This window comes from Sinocyclocheilus grahami, unplaced genomic scaffold (assembly GCF_001515645.1).
Source record: "Sinocyclocheilus grahami isolate Dianchi unplaced genomic scaffold, SAMN03320097.WGS_v1.1 scaffold132.1, whole genome shotgun sequence".
Taxonomy (NCBI): domain Eukaryota; kingdom Metazoa; phylum Chordata; class Actinopteri; order Cypriniformes; family Cyprinidae; genus Sinocyclocheilus; species Sinocyclocheilus grahami.
This window is the reverse complement of record NW_015505311.1, coordinates 893,226-915,780: the sequence shown is the minus strand read 5'-3', so window position 1 is coordinate 915,780 and position 22,555 is coordinate 893,226. Positions and strand designations below refer to the sequence as shown.

General features: G+C 36.3%; 1 pseudogene; it reads right to left on the bottom strand.

The window, feature by feature from the left end:
* Positions 1-1,428: 1,428 nt before the first annotated feature.
* LOC107590734 (sodium/glucose cotransporter 5-like) lies at positions 1,429-22,293 on the bottom strand (annotated as a pseudogene).
* Between the last annotated feature and the right edge of the window lie 262 nt (positions 22,294-22,555).

Below are 22,555 nucleotides of genomic sequence, written 5' to 3'. Positions count from 1 at the left end.
TTTTATTTATATTGACATGAATGATGTGTAAAATACACAGTATATCAACAAGAGAGGCTTTGCTGCAACGCTTCTGTTCTGACATGTAATGCAATAAAATCAAAGCACTGACTCATCTTTACATCTATTAACAAATATATTGCCTGCACACATTTGAACAGCAAGCATTGCTATTTATGTTGTTTAACAGATGATAGATATTTTAAATGTAGAACTTTTGTAGAAATATAGCAATGTCAGTTGTAATAATTTATGATTATGTAAGGATGTGTACAAGCAAATATTCTGTCTATGAACTATCAACTCAAGGGAAAAAATAAACTTTTATTTAATATATGTGTATTGCTTGTACTTGCTGTTCACAATTGTATTCCAAATGTAAAGGAGGATTAGTACTAGCCCAAAATGTTTTCAAATCTTCAAACACAAAACACTTGGTTTACACATTGCTTTGTGATTTTAATGAATACATTTTTCATTTGCACATGAACAATAAAACAATATAAATTGAAGAGAAAACAAAACGTTGAACATGAACAGCCACAAATATTTAACAGTTAACGTTTCATATAACCCACCCTAATTTTCTTTTCTTAAAATCATCTACATGCTGTTCTTACAATCATATAATCTATGGCCACTCTCACGCTATTGTTGAAATAATTATTCAGACACAAAATACACAGTCAATGATGTGCTGTACAGAAAATTACAGTTTAATCACCGTTCATTTTTTTCCAAGAAGCAAAACTGCAGTTACATTTACACCCACATCTTTGGGACTATCTAGTAATGAGCTTCCCCCCCCCCCCAGTCAATTCAAACATATTTATCAAACATATAATAAGATCTTACTATAAGCATAATGTATTACCTTTTTAGCGTGCACTGTGAGAAAACGCATGGCAATACATTTTTTGCTCTATTCACAAAGGCAAATATACAATTCTTTAAGGTAGAGCATAAATGCATTATATGTAAAGCTAACTGAACAACTATTAAAACAATCTATAAAATGTCTTATGTAGCCCAATAATTTAAAGAGATTTTATGGGCGTTCTTTCCAATTTTTTTTTATAAAAATTAAAAGGTAATTGTGACTTCTTATCTCACAATTAGGGACTTTTTCCTCACAATTCTGAGTTTGTCACATGATTCAGACTTCAGACCTTTTTTTATTTTATTTCATGACAAAAACAAAAAAACAGAATTGCGAGAGGCAAACTCACAATTCTGAGAAAAAAAAGTAGAATTGCGAAAAAACTTTTGCAATTTTTTCCTCAAAATTGTGGGTTTATATTTATTTATTTTTTTTAGAGAAAAAGAAAAACAGTGAGTTGCAGAACCATGTTTCCATTGGATTTAAATGACTATTTATTTAAAAAAATGAATTGTATCAATTTAATTGTAATTTTAATATCACTGTGTAATAAGTAAAATTCCAAAGGTTTTATCAGAAGTCTAAGTGTTGAATTTGTATTAAAAAAAAATAAAATAAAGAAATGTTCTGTGTGTGGCGGTGTGTGTTATGCATAGTAAGCATAGAGGAAGATGTTGACGCACATGAGAATGAAGGCATTGACACAGCAGAAGCGAGACCAGAAGGGATCTTCTCTGGTGCTGGGAATAACGGGAGGTGGCGTCCCAGGTGCAGATCGGCCAGGTCGAGGGCTACAGAACCCAGCTGTGCGGACACACTTACCCCTTCGCACAGACTCACAACCTATATTGAAACAAAAATACTGGATGTGAAATTAACTGGCAAGAGAATCGTACAGTAATACCATGATACTTTGATAAATACTAAGGTACTGAATGATTGCATTTTATAAACGGGATTTATAAAAAGGGATTTACATGGTATTCTAAACGTTCTTAAAAGAATACCAAGGTATTATCATGGAACAATTTAGAAAACCTGACTTCATATAATTAAAAGGCTTTATAGCTGAATTAAATGGCATATTGCATGACTGAATGCTGAGATATTTCATTTTAACCTTCATTACAGTTTTCTAATGTTGCGTTTGGTAACATAATCCACCGTATGCAGTAGGCTGCCTTGCATTCAAAACCAAGAAAATTACAATTGGTATTTTTCTCAGTTCCTTGTGAATGTTCTCACGCATATAGGACAACTTTTGTTTTGTCAACTGATACACAAATATAGAATGGCACCACACCCCGATGAATAGACCACAACAATCCTCATGAGATCTATCATGCTTTAAGCTCCTCTCCCAACTCTGTTCTGTATCAGGAAGCTGGATTAGCGTGTTGTGTGTACACTGTGTGTACAGGTTTGACTGTACTGTACCTGTGAGGTCCAAAATGCCCTCACTATTAAAAAATGTCCTTACTAAGGTAATGAAACATGTTGAAGACTGACTAGTCCTTACTAGTTGATGAGGGTTACAGTATAAATCAGCCAAATCATGTTTCTATTTAAATCTAGTATTTCTGTGAGGGTTATGTTTAGCAGTAGAGGTCTGGTTAGGTGATAGAAAATAACATTTATTGTTATTATAAAAACAATGGAAGTCTATGAGACATCCAACTAATATAGTGAAACAAATTAGATGTGTGTGTGTGTACATGTTTTTCTATCCCAGCTTATGAATCATACAAAATGAGTTTTTTTGATAATGTAAAAATGCAGAAAGCTTTCTGTGAGGGGTAAGTTTAGGTGTAGGGTGATATACAGTTTGTACAGTATAAAAACCATTACGCCTGTGGAGAGTTACCACAAGGATAGTAAACTAGACATGTGTGTGTGTGTGTTCCATACCGTCCGTTCTGCGGCTGAGTGTAGTTACTTTCTGTAGAGGTATTTCTCTCTCAGTGCTGTTGTGGAGAGTCCACCAGGTAAGATTAAGCGTCTGAAACAAAATCAAACACACGCCACTCTAGACATGATGTACTGCAAATACACGTCTGGATTTAAATAAATGTATTAAATTAATTAATTAAATATTAAACAAATCCTGAAGGAAGGGATTGATTAAGACTCATACCGAGGCAAAAACAACACAAATATGTAATTATTTAATTATTATTATACAATTAATATACAAAAACCTAATTTAAGATAATGGATCATGTGACAGCAATGTAGCATACTACTGTTTGCATAATGCATACTGGTTCACACATACTGCAGCAAGTAAAGCACCACTCAGAAATTTGGGGTCAGAAAGGTTTTTTTTCCCTTTATTAATTAATAGGAATTAATACTTTGATTCAACAAGGATGCATTAAATTTATCAAAGTGACTGTAAAGACACGTTATTACAAAATATTTCTATTTTAAATAAACTGTGTTCTTTTGAACTTTCTATTCATCAAAGAATCCTGAAAAAAAGAATGTGTCACGGTTTACACAAACGTATTAAGCTGTTTTAAACATTAATAATAAAAATAAATGTTTCTTGAGCACCAAATCAGCATATTAAAATGACTTCTGAAGGATCATGTGACACTGAAGACTGGAATAATGGCTGCTGAAAAAAATTGGCTTTACATCACAGGAATAGACTGCATTAAAAATGATATTAAAACAGAAACACATTTTTTAAAACTGTAATAATATTTAACAATATTACTGTCTTTATTGTATTCATGATCAAACAAATGCAGCCTTGATGAGCATAAGAGACTTTTTTCAAAAACAATAAAATCTTACCAACCACAAACTTTATTGTGTTGAGACTGGACAGTTAAAGCAACAAGAATTTTAAAAATCATTTAATTACTTAAATATTTGTTAAATTATTTTTAATCATGTCCCAATAATTGGTAACTTCTGTATGTGTTCTGAAAGATCCAATTTTTGTTTTATTTTGGAACCTTTAAGAACATTCCCATTAGGATCCTTTTGGAATGGTTTAAAATTTGTTTCCAGAAATTCTGACGTTTTTTTTTTTTTTTTAAACTAAGGTATTATGGGAAAAGCTAAAAATTTACGAAAACATTTTTCAAGAGAGACATTTACCTGTTCATCAGTGGGTGGAGGGGTCAATAGACTGATCACCACCACAACAATAGCAGTGAGGGCGCAGAGTATGATGGCAAAGTGCAGGTAGTGGACACTCCTTAGGACGGAGGGAGCAGGGTCAAAAACACCGCAGCGGGGTGGAGGGAATGCAAACTCTAGAACCATTCGTGTCAATCCCACCACTAGACCAACCATCAGGCCCCAAAAGGCTCCCTGTGTACACAATACCAAACAAACACACGCGAGGAAGACTCTTCAAGAAACCTCTTATGGAAACAAGTTTATGAATTTGGCAGACACTTTTATCCAAAGCGACTTACATTGCATTCAAGGTACACGTTTTATCAGTTTATCAGGAATCGAACAAATGCCCTTGGTGTTGCTAATACCATGCTCTACTGTTTGATCTCCAGAAATATTTTGCATCCTCTGTTGCTCTACATACCAGCGGTGATGTTGCATTTACTCAGTGTGCTATATGAGCGTGGGAGACTGTTAAACTAATTACTTATTTTTAAACACTTAATTCATTTCAGGTATCTTGAGAGGATGCACTGAATGAACTCTGAGCTGGGATTCCTGAGCTAACAGGCTCTTATTTGCTTTTTCAGTGTACTTAAGGGTGGAGTAAGGTGTGAAGGTGTCCCTTGACAAGCATAGCAATTCCTGTGAAGTATCACATATTTGTCAGTTATATTTCAGTGATATTTATCCAGGTGTTTTGCCAAACAAGTGTTGCGACAGACAGCAGATTTGATCTATTATGCAAGTTAAACTGATTTTATTATTGTACATTTTGTGTCACTGACTCACACTGATGCTCTTACACAAATACGTTCACTGTAACGACCCCATGAATGTCACCTGACCAGTTTTAGTTTCTTTAGGCAAGCTACTTATCTGAGATCTCAGTAGCTAAAATGGGTATTTCCTATTTGCTGTGGGGCATGGAGGATCACTTTCCACTAAATGACCCTGAAGGGTAAAAACGAACAGGAATTTTCAAATCCCACCCTCTCAGTTTTAAAGTCCTTAAATGTTTTGTTCAACAGGTTTTCATTCTTTTGTTAAACTGCCCGGTTAAAGCAGCACTATGTATCTTTTTCTGTGTTCAAAATTTGCAAAATGTATATAATGAGCGAGCACATCATGAATTCATTTTCCAAAGCGCATTTTTTGTCTTATTCCGAATCACTACGGTACACTTATAATAAGTACTTATATTTAGACTATTGTAGCCTGGTCGGGTCGTCACCGCTGCGGAGTAACACATACCTGCGTGAATCGCCACATAAACTTAGAGAAGTAGCTCCGGTTGGAATGTTTATTAACCGATAGAGCGCCAAAAGTTACATAGTGCTGCTTTAACAGCTATGCTTTTGCTAAGTTATAGACAATGTGATCAGATATGTTGGTGGATACGGTAGCTCTAATGCAGTCGAAACTGCAGTTTTGTAAAACAAAAACATCCAGTTAAACATAAGATAATCAGCCTGGTACACCGCAATCCTTCTAAAACATTCATTCTACTCATATTTGTCAAAGCACATCAGGTTTGGAGGGTTTTTCACAGAATCAAATGAGTGAATCACAAGGTCTTTTTTTCTTGTTCTGTATTTTATGCACTCTCACACAATGTTACTCTTGTTCTAAGAATCTAAACCCCGTTTATTCCCAGCAAATATCTCAAGGAAACAGATCTATCTTTTATCCATCCGTCCATCCTTCCACCCGTCCATTCATCGATCCATCCTTCTATCCATAATATTTTATGAATCTATTTAAATTTTCTTTCCACTATAACATTATTGTACTAATAAACAGAATAGAACATCACTGTCACACTCAACTGGAAAGTTGTGCTGAATGTACAAATAAAATGCAGCTTACACACGGGTGTGACTTATCAATGTTTTTTTTTTTTCATTTTCAAAAACAATTTATAATGACTCAACAACACAACAATATAATGACATATTAAGGTGTGACCGATTTTCTGTAAAATACAGGTATCTATCTTCTCAATCACTTAGTGAAAGTTACATTCTCTTTTGCTGTCATTCAGACATGTACACACTCTTTGTGTGTTTAAACAGGCAAATGCACACGCCCTCACTAATCTGCTACAAATAAAAAAGACATTCCTTCTTCACGAGAGAGCAGAGGTTTCTTCGAAATGCATGTGACTGTTAATGCTGGCATGTCAATATGTGCTTAGTCTAAGTGAGGCCTCAGACAAAGTTTGTTTGTTGTATGCATGCGTTTGTGTGTGCATTACCGCCTCATTGGTTCTTTTCCAGAAAACAGCCATTACAAAAATGGCAGTAACAGGAGGGGCCAGATAGCTGGTTACTGACTGGATGTAAACATACAGCTGACCGCTGTTAGCGCTCTGAAGAATTGGGATCCAAACCACACTAACCACCACCAAAATAACGGTCACTATCCTGGGAAAACAAATCAACATTGATTTTATGATCTTCACTTTCAACCACAGTTCTTAATATGGAAAATGAAAGTCAATATGTTAATAAAGTTAAGTTCTACTACGAAATCTATCCTGGAACCCATTAGCTGGTCTTCTTCCATTGTCTAGTTATATAAAGTATTTGTGTTTTTTTATTTCCATTTAAATTGATCTCAACCCAATGACATAAATATGAGCTAATCTAAATGATTAATCCACCCCAATATGTCTAGCTCATACTGCGGTTGTGCATTGCATTTCTGAGGCTATAAATCATTCTTACATTCCTTCATGTAATTGCTTTTGCATAAAAACACCATGCTGTTGGATCTTAGACAACATGTGACCTTTATGCATGTCATAATGATTGATGATTTCAAATAGGCAACAGTTCCATGCAAGAAATGCAAACAAACACAGTCATAAACACCTGCCAACCAGCAGCAGCTCCTTCTCGCTAGCACCACTTCTATACTTCTTCCAGATGTCCATGGTGAAGAGGGTACTACTGCTGTTAAAGATGGAGGTCAGTGATGACATTAAAGCGGCCATCATTACAGCTATCATTAACCCCCTGAGGCCTGGAACACACATGGACAATTGCATGATTTACACTAAAAAGACCACGACATGGACTATAAAAACATAAAGTACATGTTAACAATTCAAACATATACACAATAAAAAAAATAAAAAAAAAGTGATCCTGATTACCGCTGGGCATGAGCTCAATGACCAGTTTTGGAAAAGCAATGTTGGAACAGCCCACCTCTGCACCACACACCTTTACACACTCTTCAGGGTCCACACAAGCCACTGCGTCTGGAGGAAAAAAGAGAAGAAAAAAAGATGATGATGATGCAAAGATGTTGAATTTTTATTTGTATTTTTTTTTTTTGAAAAAGTGGGAACCTGCTATTTATTGAAACCAATTTGAAAGAACCTTCAAAAACATCTGTATTTAAAATAATTGTGACAACCTAAGTCAGGGTTTCCCAAACTGTGGTTTGTGAACCCCTGGGGTTTCCTGAGGGAACTTCAGGGGGTTTGTGAATAAATAAAAAGCTAATAATTATTTAAATAACAAAATATGAAATTAAAATAAATCATTTTAAAATAAACAATTATTTTTAAAAAAATAAAGCAAATATTTTTTTCTTGTTTACATGCATTTCATGTGGCCATTATCATCAGAAAATTGTGACCATACAAGCTTACTGTTAATTTTTTGAAATATTAACTGAAAATAAATCTCAGGGGCTACATCAAGTAATTACTTTAGGTCAAAGGGCAAAGGGATTCAGATGCTATCTATCTATCTACATATGTAACGTGTATATACATATGTAATACGTAAAAAAATCAAAATAAAAAAAAAATTGAAAAAGTTATTGTGGCAGCTTCCATGTGCAATTTATGTGTCTGCCTACAACCACTACTTTTATTGCTACGAATTCAAAAGGGGAAATCTCTTTCTGTCTCTTTCACTTTCTTGTTACTTATTTCTTCCCGGATACTGTTGGGATACTCCGCCCAAACCCACTAACTGTTGACTCAACGGTGTAATATTCGGCCGGCACGCCGCGTCATCGGCGCTCATGCAAGCAGACGTCCGGCCTCTTCCTCTTTCAAGCTCCACAGAAGTAGGGCAAAGTAACACAAAAGCCCCACAGGACTTTACTGGAGAACAAACTCAAGGCATGATTTAAATCGGGAGACGGAACGTGGAAGAAACTCTTTTGTTTTGAAAGTTTTGTTTAACTTGCAACACTCTGGTGAACAATCCGGGAGCTTGTTTTTCTCTTCAGCGTCGGAGATTTCCAGGGTTTATGCTTCTGTGGCAGACCCTAAACTCGGATGCAGTCGGTTTGTCTGGAGTCTGTTCCGCGCGTGTGTGTGTGTGTGTGGGTGGGTTAGTGCCCCTCCTGGTCAGGTGACTGAGGTGTGTCTGATCGCTAGAGCCTGTGGAGATGCTTTGTTCTATTCTACCTGTTGGTTAACTGAAAGATGATCTCCTGCTCAGCGGTCAACTATTGAACTAGGACTCTGCTCGGGGAAACATGATCAAATAACACGAGGCATCTTTTATATCTTTAAGAAAAAACATCTCCTTTATTTCTATGGAACAACGTGCTTTTTGGTGCTTGAGTTATCGCTGAGCCGCTTTATTTGACAACACAAAAAAAAATCGATTGAATCGCCTGGTGTCACTTTACCATGGAAACGCGATCGCAAGAGGATTTTTTTCTAGCAGTTAACTGAGAGGAACAAAAAAACTTTACGAAGAATTTATATAGGCTACTTTTCTGGGATTATAGTGGGCTTTAATTTTATAAACTAATACGAACAAATAAGAAGAAGAACTAAGAATCCGCTTTCTATCGACTAATTCGGATTGTGTGTGGAAACGCCATGGCTCTCTCTCAGGTCCAGTGTCTTGATGACAATCATGTGAACTGGCGTCTAAATGAATCCAAACCGGAGTTTTTTTACAGCGAGAATCAGCGGCTCGCGCTTGAAGCGCTTATTACGAAAGGACGCGACGCGTTTGACGCCTATATGAAAGAGCACGAGCTGCGTCCTTTCCTGTCGGAACCCGAACTCGAGCGGTTGCGTCGGAGCATAGAAGATTATAAACCCGGTTCTGAGCATCAAAAACCAGACGGTACAACGGAGGGAGAGGACGGCGCGGTGTCTTTGCAGTACTGGCCGGACCGCTCTGATATCTCCATACCGAATCTAGACCTCGGGTGGCCAGACTGCAATTCATACCGAGGAGTGACGCGCGTCAATGTCTACACGCAACCGCCAATGGACGGACAGACGCATATAAAAGAGGTTGTGAGAAAGGCCATAGCCCAAGCGCAGAAGGTGGGTAAACTAGAGGAACTTGAAAAGCACGATTGTATGGTCAGTCCGCCACAGAAACACCGTTAAAAACGCTCTCAACCTGTTCTTTTGTGTAGGCTATTCTGTGACTTTCAGAGGGTCGATTTTTAAAAAGTAATTTCTGTCAGCAATTGTCGGTGCACAGTATTGTACGCAACCCAATTTGCTTTTAGCGCAGTAAGCCAAATGTCAACTATCTTAGCCACGAGATATGTATGTGATGTGTAAAACTGAACTAAACTGTTAAATAATGACAGCGTTCTCTTATTTTTGCGTCGATGGGTTGCTATGGCTACCTGATCTACACTCTAACTTTTAGTAGTTTCTTGTGTTTATTGAAACGTTGTTTGACATTTTTTTTAACTTATATAAAATGAATACAAATATAATGATTCATTACAGTTTCTTCAGAACTGCTTATAAGTGCAAATAACTATAGAATAAAAATAGTTATTTATTTGTCGACCTCAAGAAGTTCTCCTCTGTGTAAAACACTTTTTGGTCCAAAATATTAAACTATTTTAAGTTACTAAAAAGAATCATGGTTTGGCTCTTTAATATTTGTCTTTAATATGCTGAATGTTTGACATTTATAAATTATAATTGTAATGGTTATGAATAGCAATTATCAATGCAGCGTCATGGAGATGATTGAGTAGGCTACTAATGCAAATATTGAATATTAAACTAATAGGTGGATACAGCTCTAACTAAGCAAAACGGCTACTATGCTTATGTATGTCAACACGCACTATTCAACACAACTCTTTTTCTGCAAGCTGATTAATTTTTAAAAAGATGTGGAAGAAAAAAGTGGAAATGTTAGGAATGAATTGAGTTTAGTAGAAAATAGACTAAACATGATGAATGACCAAATATTCATCATCACGTTTCACAATCTTACTGGTTTTCAACTGACTCATTTGGCTTGTTAGAACTTGCTAAAGCTTGAACCCAAAAGTTCGGCCAGTAACATACCTGCAGAAATTATCTTCCTCCCGCTCTCTTTAACACACACACACACACACACACACACACACACACACACACACACACACACACACATACTCACACACACACTCAAACAGATACCTTCCTCCAAAGACACACCACACACACGCACACACACACACGCACACACACACACACCTGTGGATTGTCGTGGTCTCTGGAGTCCGTCTAACATCTGCAGCCGTGGCAGGGACTCTGATTTGCGTGTAAATGTGATTGTGTGTCGGCCCTCAGCACTCTCTCTCTCTCGCTCACACACTCACACTCACACACAAACATACCAACATACCTGCACAAACTCTCTCTCTCCCGCTCACACACACACACACACACACACACACACACACACACACACACACACACGCACATACTTACTCAAATACTCAATCAAAGAGATTCCTTTATCCAAAGACATTTCACACAATGAGAGCTTATAACGAGATGTAGGTCTTAATAGGTGCAGTACAACAGATTTACGGTGTGTAGGAGTTGTTTTGTGCTCACAATAGAATTGGAATTGGAATATGACCTGTTGTGTATAGTAATTTGTATACTGAGAAATAATACAAAATCATTTGTGTTTTTGCAGATGATTGCTGTGGTAATGGACGTTTTCACAGACGTTGACATTTTTAAGGATCTAATAGAGGCTGGATTTAAAAAGAAAGTAGCTATATACATTATTATAGATTATGCAGCTTTACAGCACTTCCTACTTATGTGTGAGAGAGCCAACATGCACAGAGGACACCTCAATGTGAGTTGAAGACACATGCATTAATGTCTGTTCTGTAGACGGTGTTGAGTTCTTAAAATTAGAAAAGATGTAGTTTGAGTGTGTTTGTGTATGAATAACAATTTGTGTTTGTAGCATCTGCGGGTGAGATGCATCGGTGGTTCCGAATTCTACACACACTCTGCTCAGAAGGTACAAGGCTCGTTGGGTCAGAAATTCATGTTTGTGGATGGAGACCGTGCAGTGTCTGGATCATACAGGTTTGTTTTGTGCACTTTAATGTGTGTATGTATTGTACATATACATAAAGCTGTGTTTCTTAAAGGCAAGTCAGTCTCACTGGACTGTAAATAAATATACTGAGTGATATAGTTTAGATGAATACTATGAATGTACTGACTCCGACAGCAGTGATAAACTCCCTAATGGAAGGTTAACGGGTTCTGGTCGTGTTGGAGACCATAGCCCTGATGCGCTTAACATGATGGCCCGCTTCTCTCAATCCATGCTGGATTTGCGATCGGATGACTTCAAACAAAACACTGCTGAGAAAAATCTACTGAACAAGCAGAACAGAGACAAAACAAAGGTACGTTGGACTTTATTTTAGTGTGACTGAATGTGAAAGTGCTTTTTATCAGATTTGGCTCTTCACTCTACCAGTCCCTAAACCTGGGAGTGTCTCAAGTAGATGAAAAGAAGCCAGGCATGTGTGTTATGGAACGCACAAGGGTGTGCCAGTGTGTGTTCTGGGACTTTTGACATTTCCAGCACGCCTGAACCTGCTAAAAGTGCTAAAACACATGTATGGGGGTAGTGGGTGGGAGAAGGGGAAAATGTAAGTAGTCTATCAGACATGACCTGGAAAATAACAGATCCTAATTTTCCCATGGGAAAAGTAGTCCACATATGGATGCAACAAAAATGTTTGAGGTAAAGGTGTCAGGAAACTTGGATGCATGGTATGAGCTATCAGTCAATATATACAGTCAAACCAAAATTTATTTAGACACCAGATATAATTTTTTATATATTTTTTTACTGGTGGGTGCAGGATGCTATAGTACATTTATGTAAGTGAGGATAGCAAAATAAAGTAAACTGTGACATATTATACCCAAAAATTCTTCATACAGTGGACTACCGGTAAAATTTATTAAAAAAAAATTGGGACCAAAAATTATTCTGACACTTTGACCTGACCATGTTTTGCTTAAGTGTTATCTGACGTTATCAAGATTCCGGTTTGGTGGTATGGGTAGGGTTAAAGATGGGTGTAAGGGATGGGTCAACAGTGCAATTATAAAAATAATTACAGATGTAATTACATGCAGGTATTTTTAAAATATAAGTACAATGTAAAAGCATGTATGTACAAAATAAGTGCATTGTATCAAATGATTCATTTAAATGTAAGTACATAAGGCCACTTAATAAAGTGGGACTGTTCTTACAAATCTTTACTTATAATGCCATCGTTTAGTCTTGTTTCATACTATTTCTATCATATCTAATGTTTGAATAAAATGCTTCAGTTAAGTATGATGTGTAGTATTAGTATTTGGGCATAAAACTACCCTGCTTAAGGGTGTAGCTGGTTTTTGTGTGGTTGCTATTTGATGTAGAATAGTGCAGTCTAACTTGGTGAAGATTGTTTAGGTCTGGTAGTCCAATTTGGACCAGCAAAAAAACAGCTACCATGTACCAAAAACCAGCTTGACCACTTTAAGCTTGTATGACTTGATTTTATATAGGTATAGGCTTAAAAGGTGACAAAGCTTGCACAAAATATGACATGGCACTGAATTTTTGCAGCACTAGCGGATACAGCACCTGGAGCGTGTGTGTAGTACCTGGGTAGAGTGCCCTGCTGATCATGCCAGGTAGGATGATGAAGATCATGGGAAGCATCTTGAGATAGCTAGCAAAGATGGACGCCCCTTTGGCGTGACTCAGATTCTTGGCTGAGAGAGACCTCTGCACGATTACCTGCCAAGTTACAGATCAACCAACATTATTTTTTTGTTTACTGAATTCTTTTTGAAAACTTCATCAGAACAGTTTATAGTTTGTTTTTGTACCATGTGAAATTATGCCTCAAGGGTTTTTATCCTTTTTCTTTCTCACATACACCCTTCCTCCCTTTCTTTACCAGATGGTCTCCAGGTCACCTGTTCGAGATGCTTATGGCCGGGCCAAAGTGGTGATTGGTAAACCTGGAATATTCTATAGACTCCCTAAAAGCAGCGGCCATGTGATGGGGGGCCACAGGTATTGGCAGGGGAAAATGAATGCTGACCTCCCCTCAAATAGATCAGGCCAGCAAAATCTAAAACGCTCTGGTCGATCCCCTAGAAGACAAAGCTCTGCCTATACGATAGAAGGACTGCGAATCAGTCAAACTCCCACTCAGCGGCTCATGCACTCTCAATCTCTCTCTCCCGCTCATCGGGCCTCTTTGGGGGATAAATTGTTGACACAGAGGCACAATGAAAATTAACTGATTTATGGTGGCTTTCTTCCCAGAAAACAAAAAAAAAACAACTACTTTGTATTGAGTACAAAGGCATGAATGTGCAATGATGTAGCCACCAGTCTCCACTGAAAAAGACTTTTCAACTGGAGTTCAACTGGATCCTTAAACTGACACGAGTGTTACAGTCTCAAACAAACACTGACATTTTCTGGACTTTGAAAAGCAAAACTAGCAGCTTTACTCTTTATTGACGTGCCTTTGAGTAATATGGACTAGTGCAAGAATTTGGTGGTGGATTTGTGACCACAGTGATGACGATTTCACATTCACCTCTTGTCTGAGCTTGTAAGAAAAGGACGTTGAAAATGTTAAGGTATAGTACAAACTGACAGTGAGTTCATTTTCAACGTCTGCATTATTGTTGAGGAGATAGGACTGACTCGAGGCCTATGTCGTATTTGGGATGATCTTAGACGGCACAGCTTTCAAATACACACTCTCCAGGTTACTGTAGCCTCCAATCTTGTTGAATGCTGTAACATTTGCATAAATACATATCAGCTAAATCTACTACTTTTTGGGTAATGTGTAGAGGTTTAGCATTATTTGTTCTTTGTAGTAATGTCAAAATGACATGACGGATATACATTTTAAATGGATTCCAATTAAAAATATTATTTAAATGTCTTTAACTTGTTTAGACTTGTGTGTGTTCATATTTTGTTTGCTTGTATCTGTGTAAGTTTTTTTTATTTCATTTTCGGTTCTTAAAAACCTTTAGAGATGACTTTCTGTAAGTTGTTAAAGACATTATTGGGATTTTCCCCATTTCCACCAGCTTTGCCGGTTTTAATGTACCCTAACCTGACATGATTCGATAAAACCCTTCTATTGGACTATTATTATTACTATTATTATTTTCTCTGTACTGAACAGCTGTGTTACAGGACATTTCCTTTGTTGCCTGGTTTTTATTTCTGTGACAGCCACAGTGAAATCTGCTCCACATTACATATGTTGTTGTTTTTGCCTTTTTTTAAAGACCAAGACAAACGTTCGACCCAAACGTGAATACCGCCAGGGGAATGCAGTTGTTTAGATTAAAGCTCGTTTGTTAGTGCTTCATTTTTGGTGAATATTCTAAATTTTACACTTTTAAAAATAATTCTACAATTATTTTAATTTGTGCATATTTGATTTGAGTTTTAAGTTACCAGGAAAATGAATTTCCAAGGGGGAAAAAAACATTTATAGCAGTCCAATATTGATTTGTTTGTTTATTTGAAAAGTATCCATTTAGAAAATAGATAAATAATTGAACCTCATTTCATTCTCATTTATTTTGTTGTTATCATCTATAGGCATTTTTGCCTATTTCAGCAGGCCACCAGAGGTAAGTCAAGGTAAGATTTAGCATTAGATGCTGAAAATATGACATTTCTTTACATGCAATGCATGAATGTAAACCACATAACCCGGGAAATGTGCCTGCCAAACATGTTCTCTAACAGTCACCATCTGTTTTCAAGATGTACTTACTTCCCCCATTAACAGCTGACATGAGATCAGTGCCAGTGGAGAATAAAAGAAGAGGCCTGTGATAGACTGACCTGTAATGGTGAGGATGATCGCTCCAATGATCATGACGAAGGTCTGAAGAGTGTCGGTGTAGATTACAGCAGCCAAGCCACCTGGAGAAACAGAGGACTAAGCGGGTATTGCTCAATTCTCTCATGATGGTTTAATGTGATATGAGTCAATGGGGTCAAGTCTGAATCAGCACTTGTAGACAGAGCAGTGAATACAGTGACAGCAGTGTGGCAGATTAAAGTAATTATGCAATTATGCTGGAATCAGTCATGTAGACCATAATTACTACTGCAGAAATAAACTGAACCACTGGGCTTCGGTGAGCAAGTTTAAATAAGTAGTCATTTAATAGAAGCTTTTATCCAAACAATTGACAGTGCTACTCAAAGCTGTGGTTAAGTACCTTTATAATTTACACTATCCACAACTCAAACCAGGAACATTCCTGTTTCAAGCCCTGAGCTTTAACCATTACGCTACCCCATCTTACAGAGCAAGAGGAAACTTCTTTAAGACCACAACTGATTATTGCATCTGCTCACTTGGCTGTAAATCTGTATGCACAACACCGTCTGACATCAAAAGCTGTGCTTTGTCATGCTACACTGCTGTTTGTTGAAAAAAAAGTGCTAATTATGAAAACTGCTCAGTACTGAAAAATGTAGTGGTACCACTTATTTATTTATTAATCTAGGTTAATGTTAAGTTATAAATATACTGTTGATTCATGTATTATAAACATGTATTATGAACAACTGTTGACATCTTATACAGCTTGATTAGTATATAAAACGCATTAGTATATGTGGAAATCCACATTAGCCTAGATTAATAAATGCTTTAGAAGTACGTTTATTGTTAGTTTATGGTACCTAATGCATATATAAACACTACCATTCAAAAGTTTGGGATTAGAAATATTTTTCTGTGAAATAAATGAATACTTTTATTTATCAAGGATGCATCCAATTGATCAAAAATGACAGTTAAGACATTTGCAACATTCCATTTCAAATAAATGCTGTTCTTATGAACTTTCAATACAACAAAGAATCCTGAAATAAAATGTGTATCAGTTTCCACAACATTCAGCACTAATAATAATAAGAAATGTTTCTTGAATACCAAATCAACATATTAGAATGATTTCTGAAGGATCATGTGACACTGAGACTGGAGTCATTCAGATTTGCATCCTAGGAATAAATTACATTTTAAATATATTAAAATAGAAAACATTATTTTAAATGTTAATAATATTCCACGATAAGACTTCTTTCAAAAACATTAATAAATGGTACTTTTGAACAGTATATATACAAAATACATACAGTACATGCAAATACAAACCTGCAATAGTGTAGAGGGCAGTGACGACCAGCATGAGCACAGTGGAGAGGTAGAGATTCCAGCCCAAACAAACCTGGACAAACAAAGCTCCAGAGTACAGATCTGTCTGCAAAAGATACAGAATTTTAATATCAGGTTGCTTTTTCAGTTATACTGCACATTTTGTCACTGATTTATTTTTTCTCCTAAAATTGCTTGGAGAACAGAAGTACAGTTGATGAGAGTTGTTGACATAAGAGTATATAGAGCTACACTGTAAAAAATGACTGTGAATTTAACAATAAAAGACTGTAAAAAATGGTTAACCGTAAATTCCTCTACTATATACGGTGAAAAAACTGTATTGACATTACATGTAATTTTACGCTAGTATACCATTTTTGGAAGTGAAAAGGACCGTATAATTTACAGTGAATAACCGTAAATTGACATTCCCAAAATTCTCTGCGTTACATTTCAAATTTGATGTTTTTTTTTGTTGTTGAAATAACTGTTTCTTCTTAGTTTTTTCAGTTTTGTATACTAGGTTGTATGTTACACCTGATGTTGTTAAATGAATGTTTATTGCATTATTTCAGTTTCATGTGTGTTACCATGATGGTGTTTCGTGTTTATGTGAATGACACTGTGCATCTTCTATATATGTTATTATTTAAAAGCTGGTTGTAATGGGCTTTGGTTCATCATGTGACTTTCTCATCACCACCTGCATTTGGTGGTTATCAGTGTATTACAAAGGTACAAAACATATTTCAGTACTTCAGTAGGTTGGTATATTAACATTATATCAGTTAATGAAATTACGGTTTTTAACTCAATTTAAGTTAAAACCGTAAAACCTAAAATGTTGCTACCATATTTTTTTATGGTAAAATTCCGTTTTTTTTACCGTAAATTTAACGGATTTCTTTTTACAGTGTATACAAAATGAATGTGGACAATATAGCTTAGATCAATTGATCTTATTATCTTAACATATTTCAAATTTCACTTTTTTCACTTTGGTATCATTTGTCAAATTATATTGTCATATAATCTAAGCACAGTTTGTAAGATGTCTTCTGAAACTCTAGAAAAGACATTTGAGATTACTGGAGTCTTGTTTAATAGGAAACTTTTAAGAAGTGGGAGACTTCAGCAAAAGTCTCAGTTTGCTCTCCATTTTATCACATCGTTGTCTATGATAAACAGTTGAAATATTAAGGAGATCTCATTCATCTTTTTTTTCCTTATGGCCAGTGCTAATTCTTGATTTTATAATATTAATTTCTTAAAGTTCTGACCCCAAACTTTTATACGGTAGTTTTATCATTAATTACACTTATCAGACAAATGACAAATAATGCTTGTTAAATGCCAAAGTTCATATGTTTTAACAAACCCCTAATGCTACATATTAAACTTTGGCATTTAACAAGCTTGAACATTTGCGTGTGAGTGTTTTTGTGTGTGCAGTGAAAAACAGATGTTGAAACACAGCTAAACATTCTTTCACAGCTTCAAATTCCTTAGGTACAGAAACATGTCAGCGCAGCAATACGGGACTCAATAAATGAAGCCTTTGTAGATTAATGTTTGATTTTTAGCTTTGTGGGTATATGTGTGAATGAGATGGCAAAAAAAACCCAAACATATGAATGTATGTGCTTTTGTGCTCACTGAGATCTTGGTAAACACGGACAGCATCAGACTGAGAGCTGACAAGTACATGCGAATTCGCTCTCCTCCAAACCGCCGACCCAGATACTCTGGCATTGTGACAATCTTTGAGAGAGAGAGCGAGAGAGCAAGAGAGAGAGACAGGAAGTGCAGAGGGAATGGCATGAACTAAGCAAATTAATAGGCAAATCTGGGAAAGTAGCACATGTGGTGTGTCTGTGTGTGAGAGAAAAAGACTGTGAGTCTATGGTACATGTGGCGGCCTTAAATATAAGTTCTCAATTATTAATGCACATTCTAAATAGCTCAGTTGGCACATCAGTATAAGTGGTTGGGTGTACGTCTCAAACTCACCCCAGAAGACACATAAACTGGGACAAAGATCCAGGCAAGAGCCAACAGGACATAAGTTGCCTAATAGAGAGAAAGTGTAATTGCACTGCAGTGAGACACATTTAAACATTCTAAAAAACAAGATCAATTCACCTGAGAAGCAAAACTGCATGAGACATTATTGTATTTGCTTTCAATACAGAGGCCCTAAAGAGTATTTAGAAAATTAAGGCACATTTATTGTTATATTATTAGATATACTGTATGTTCCAACTATAATATATTATTAGATTTGGAAATGTTTTGCTTGTAAAGTTTATTTGTTATATTTTTCTTCATAGGTGTAGTTATTTGCAACTCAGTGCTCAAATAGTCACTACAAGTAATCATGAAAAAAAGCATTTTTAATTTTTTAATTTTGTGTCTATGCAGCTCATTTTGAACATGAAAATATGTGCATAAAATTGACCTTAGACACAATAGAAAATAGATGGGAATTGTTTATATTTTTTTAGTCTTTGAAAAGCTACATTGGGTTTTCTGTTTACACTAATAGTGTTGATTTTTGGCAAATTGCATGGAAACCAGTTGGGGGTCAATTTGAAGTACCCAGTTTTTTAACACAAGAAAGGTTCAAATAAATTCTATTTGGTATGATATTTTATCATCTAATACAATGACATTCAAACTGTTATACGGGCAGTTAAAGTGTGCAAATACTTTTTAGGTCTACTGTATCATGAATATAAAAATTTCCATCTACTTCAACTTAGAAAATCAAGCTTATCTTGATGTAAGGATTTGAGGACTGACAGACTTGACCGTCAGTCTAGACAAAAACCAAGAACAGGCCTGCGTTCAGCCCCGACAAAACGGTGCAAAACATTTTTTAAACGGGAAACGGTGGTGCGTTGAACACTCTTCTGACGACGCAAGAGTTGCAACTATGGCAGCTGAGAAGGCCATTCTTTGTGTTCTTTTTGAAGAATTTTCGGAGCCTGATGAAATCGGTATAAATACGTGTTTAATACCGTAAAATACACTCGATGTAACAGTCACTGCCCTTGCCGTCCAGAATAAAAGAGAATAACATCCCAATCGAGTGAAGGGATTTGTGGAAACTGTGGTTCCTAATTATTGTGATCCAACATTTGCCTCGCATTTCAGGATAAAAAGACAAACATTTCAGGTGAAAGATAATCCAATTCTTACCTCCGAGACTGTGTTATGATCTATATGACCTTATTATTTTTATTGTGAGTATTAGGCTTATCATTATTGCTGATCACTGTTGTTGTGCTATGATATTGTAATATTTACCATTATATAATCAGAGGAGTATAGAAACGTTTATGAAAGTGTCACTCCACAATGCCATAGCAAAATATATAAATATGTATAGTATTTTTATGTTACATTAATCAGTGTCTAGCACACCTTCCTAAGGAAAGGATATGGACCAGAAGACATTGCAATTACTAAATGATATTTAGACAGACTTAAAGAAGTTCCAGATCTATGCTTGTGCTCTTCTCATTTCAGTTATTTTGCCTTTAATGTAAATAAACATGTGCAAACAATATACTTGCTCTTGTAAATTTATTTTAATGTTAATTACATTGTGCTAGCTGCCTCTTTAATACCACGTGGTTTATATACATGCTGCTGCTGATTGGGCGGACATTTTTGGCACACCCACCAAACAAGAGAAAACGTATCTCAAACCCTGTTGCACACCGTTTCCAGGAAACATGCCGTTCAACCCGGAAACAGTAGCAAAACGGTGCACATCGGTTTGTGCTTGAACGCGCCCCAGGATTTTCAGCACCCATAATTCCTGTTTTAGGACGGAAGCTGGTCTTCTGTCTCCCCCTAGTGCTGATCGAATACAGGTGCATTTACATGAAGTATTTTCTTTAGTTTTTGTGTTTGCAGTAATGCTCAATAACGAATTATGACTAATAAACATTTTGCCTTTGTTTAGCATAAATGCAAGGGAGAAAATGGAAACGAGGCATTAAAGAAAATTATGTCACTCACATTCCATTCAAATCCGGCTACAGCGATCCCTCCTGCTGCTCCTGTCCCAGCCAGACCGATGAACAATCCTGAACCCTCACTGCTGGCAAACAGAGATGCACCAATCTGCATCCATTCATGCTACATATTAGTGCAGTTCTCAGACTGGACTCAAAACAAGTAGATTTTACAATTGTTTTAATTCGTGTATATATAATTATTATGCATGTCTCATATTTATAATAATTATCTACAGGCCTATATTTGTATGACCTCATTTGTTTTTGTGACCTCTTTTTAATTGAGATACTACATGGAAATGTAATAATATAAAAAATGATTTGTCATTATGCAGGACTAATTAAAGAAATTGCAAAAGATTTTAAAATGTTGTTAAATTGTGATTTGTTACAGCATCTAAAATATACTTTTCCTGATACATATAGAGTGGGGTCCAAATATTTAAAACCACTAGTTGTGGGAAGTCATGGCTTAATGGTTAGAGAGTCGGACTCGTAACCCAAAGGTTGCGGGGTTAGAGTCTCGTACCCAGTCATCTTGCAGGGATTGTAGGTGGGGGGAGTGAATGTACAGTGCTCTCTCCCACCTTCAATACCACGACTGATGTGCCCTTGAGCAAGGCACCGAACCCCCAACTGCTCCCCGGGCGCCGCCGCAAAAATGGCTGCCCACTGCTCTGGGTGTGTGTTCACGGTGTGTGTGTGTGTTCACTGCTGTGTGTGCACTTTGGATGCAGAACACTAATTCTGAGTATGGGTCTCCATTCTTGGCCACATGTCACTTCACTAAAAAAAAGTTAAAATAAATAAAAACATTATACATAACAATATGCACAAAAGGTTTAATTAACACTGATTTTAATGTCTTATTATTTGGTCTGCTTTAATCAAACCTGATGATCATGTTCTCCAGCATGAGTTGAGATGTTAAAGCGCATCTTGTGCTTCAGTGGAAGCTGGACATTTTAGCTTTTGTACAAAAGAGTTTACATGATAAATGTCACAAATTTGTTTAGTGATTTGATTTGACGCAGAATCTTCATAATGTGTGACACGGTCAGTATATCTACCGTGCATGTGTTTCTTTGTTTTACTATTATTTCTTTGTTTTACATTTTTCAGTTTCTTTTGGTTGATTTATAGATTTGACTTTGTTTATTTAAAATAATATTTGTATTTTATCTACTAATTTTCAGGCTTTAGCCATAGTAAACACTGTTAAAATAAATAAACATATAACATATAACTACAAAAAACACACAAAAAAATGCTTCAATTGGGTCAGTTTACATTTATTATCACTCACCGGCCACCAAGCCATGTCTCTGCCAGCCAGAAAATATCCACTTAGTGTGTTTCGGCTCACTCTGCAAGATGACTGAAACACACACACACACACACACACAACATACATAAACACACAACAGTTTATGCAAAATTTAAATTAAGTTGCATTTCCCACTCTAACATCATAGATGTTCCATTTTAAATAGTTTCCTTTGTATTTGCAGTTTACATCCACATGTTCTTATACAAAACTTATATATATATAATTATTAGTGAACTATTATTTAAATACTAATGTTATTTACAATTAATACAAACACACAGTTCTGAAAATACACTAATACGCCTCACCCATATTCCAACTGCGACGTTCAATAAAAAATATGCTCCAATTACAATGATATCAGATACGCTGAAAGACTGGGAAAGGGCAAAAAATTTAGTGGTAGAGTTAGACGCCATGTCCTGCCTTCACACACACTACACACAGACTAAAACAACGAGACAAGGAGGACAGAAAGACACAAGGCGTTCCGGTCAGTCAGCCCTGTGTGTGAATTGATCATTAAACACATCAGTTTAATGAAGCAAACTTGCACCTACATGAAAACAACAAGGCAGATGAAACACATCCCTGAAGACACACAAACCCTGCTGCTAACAGTGGGTTCAGAGACGTACACATGCACCTGCACACAGACACAAACACCCATGACTACACACA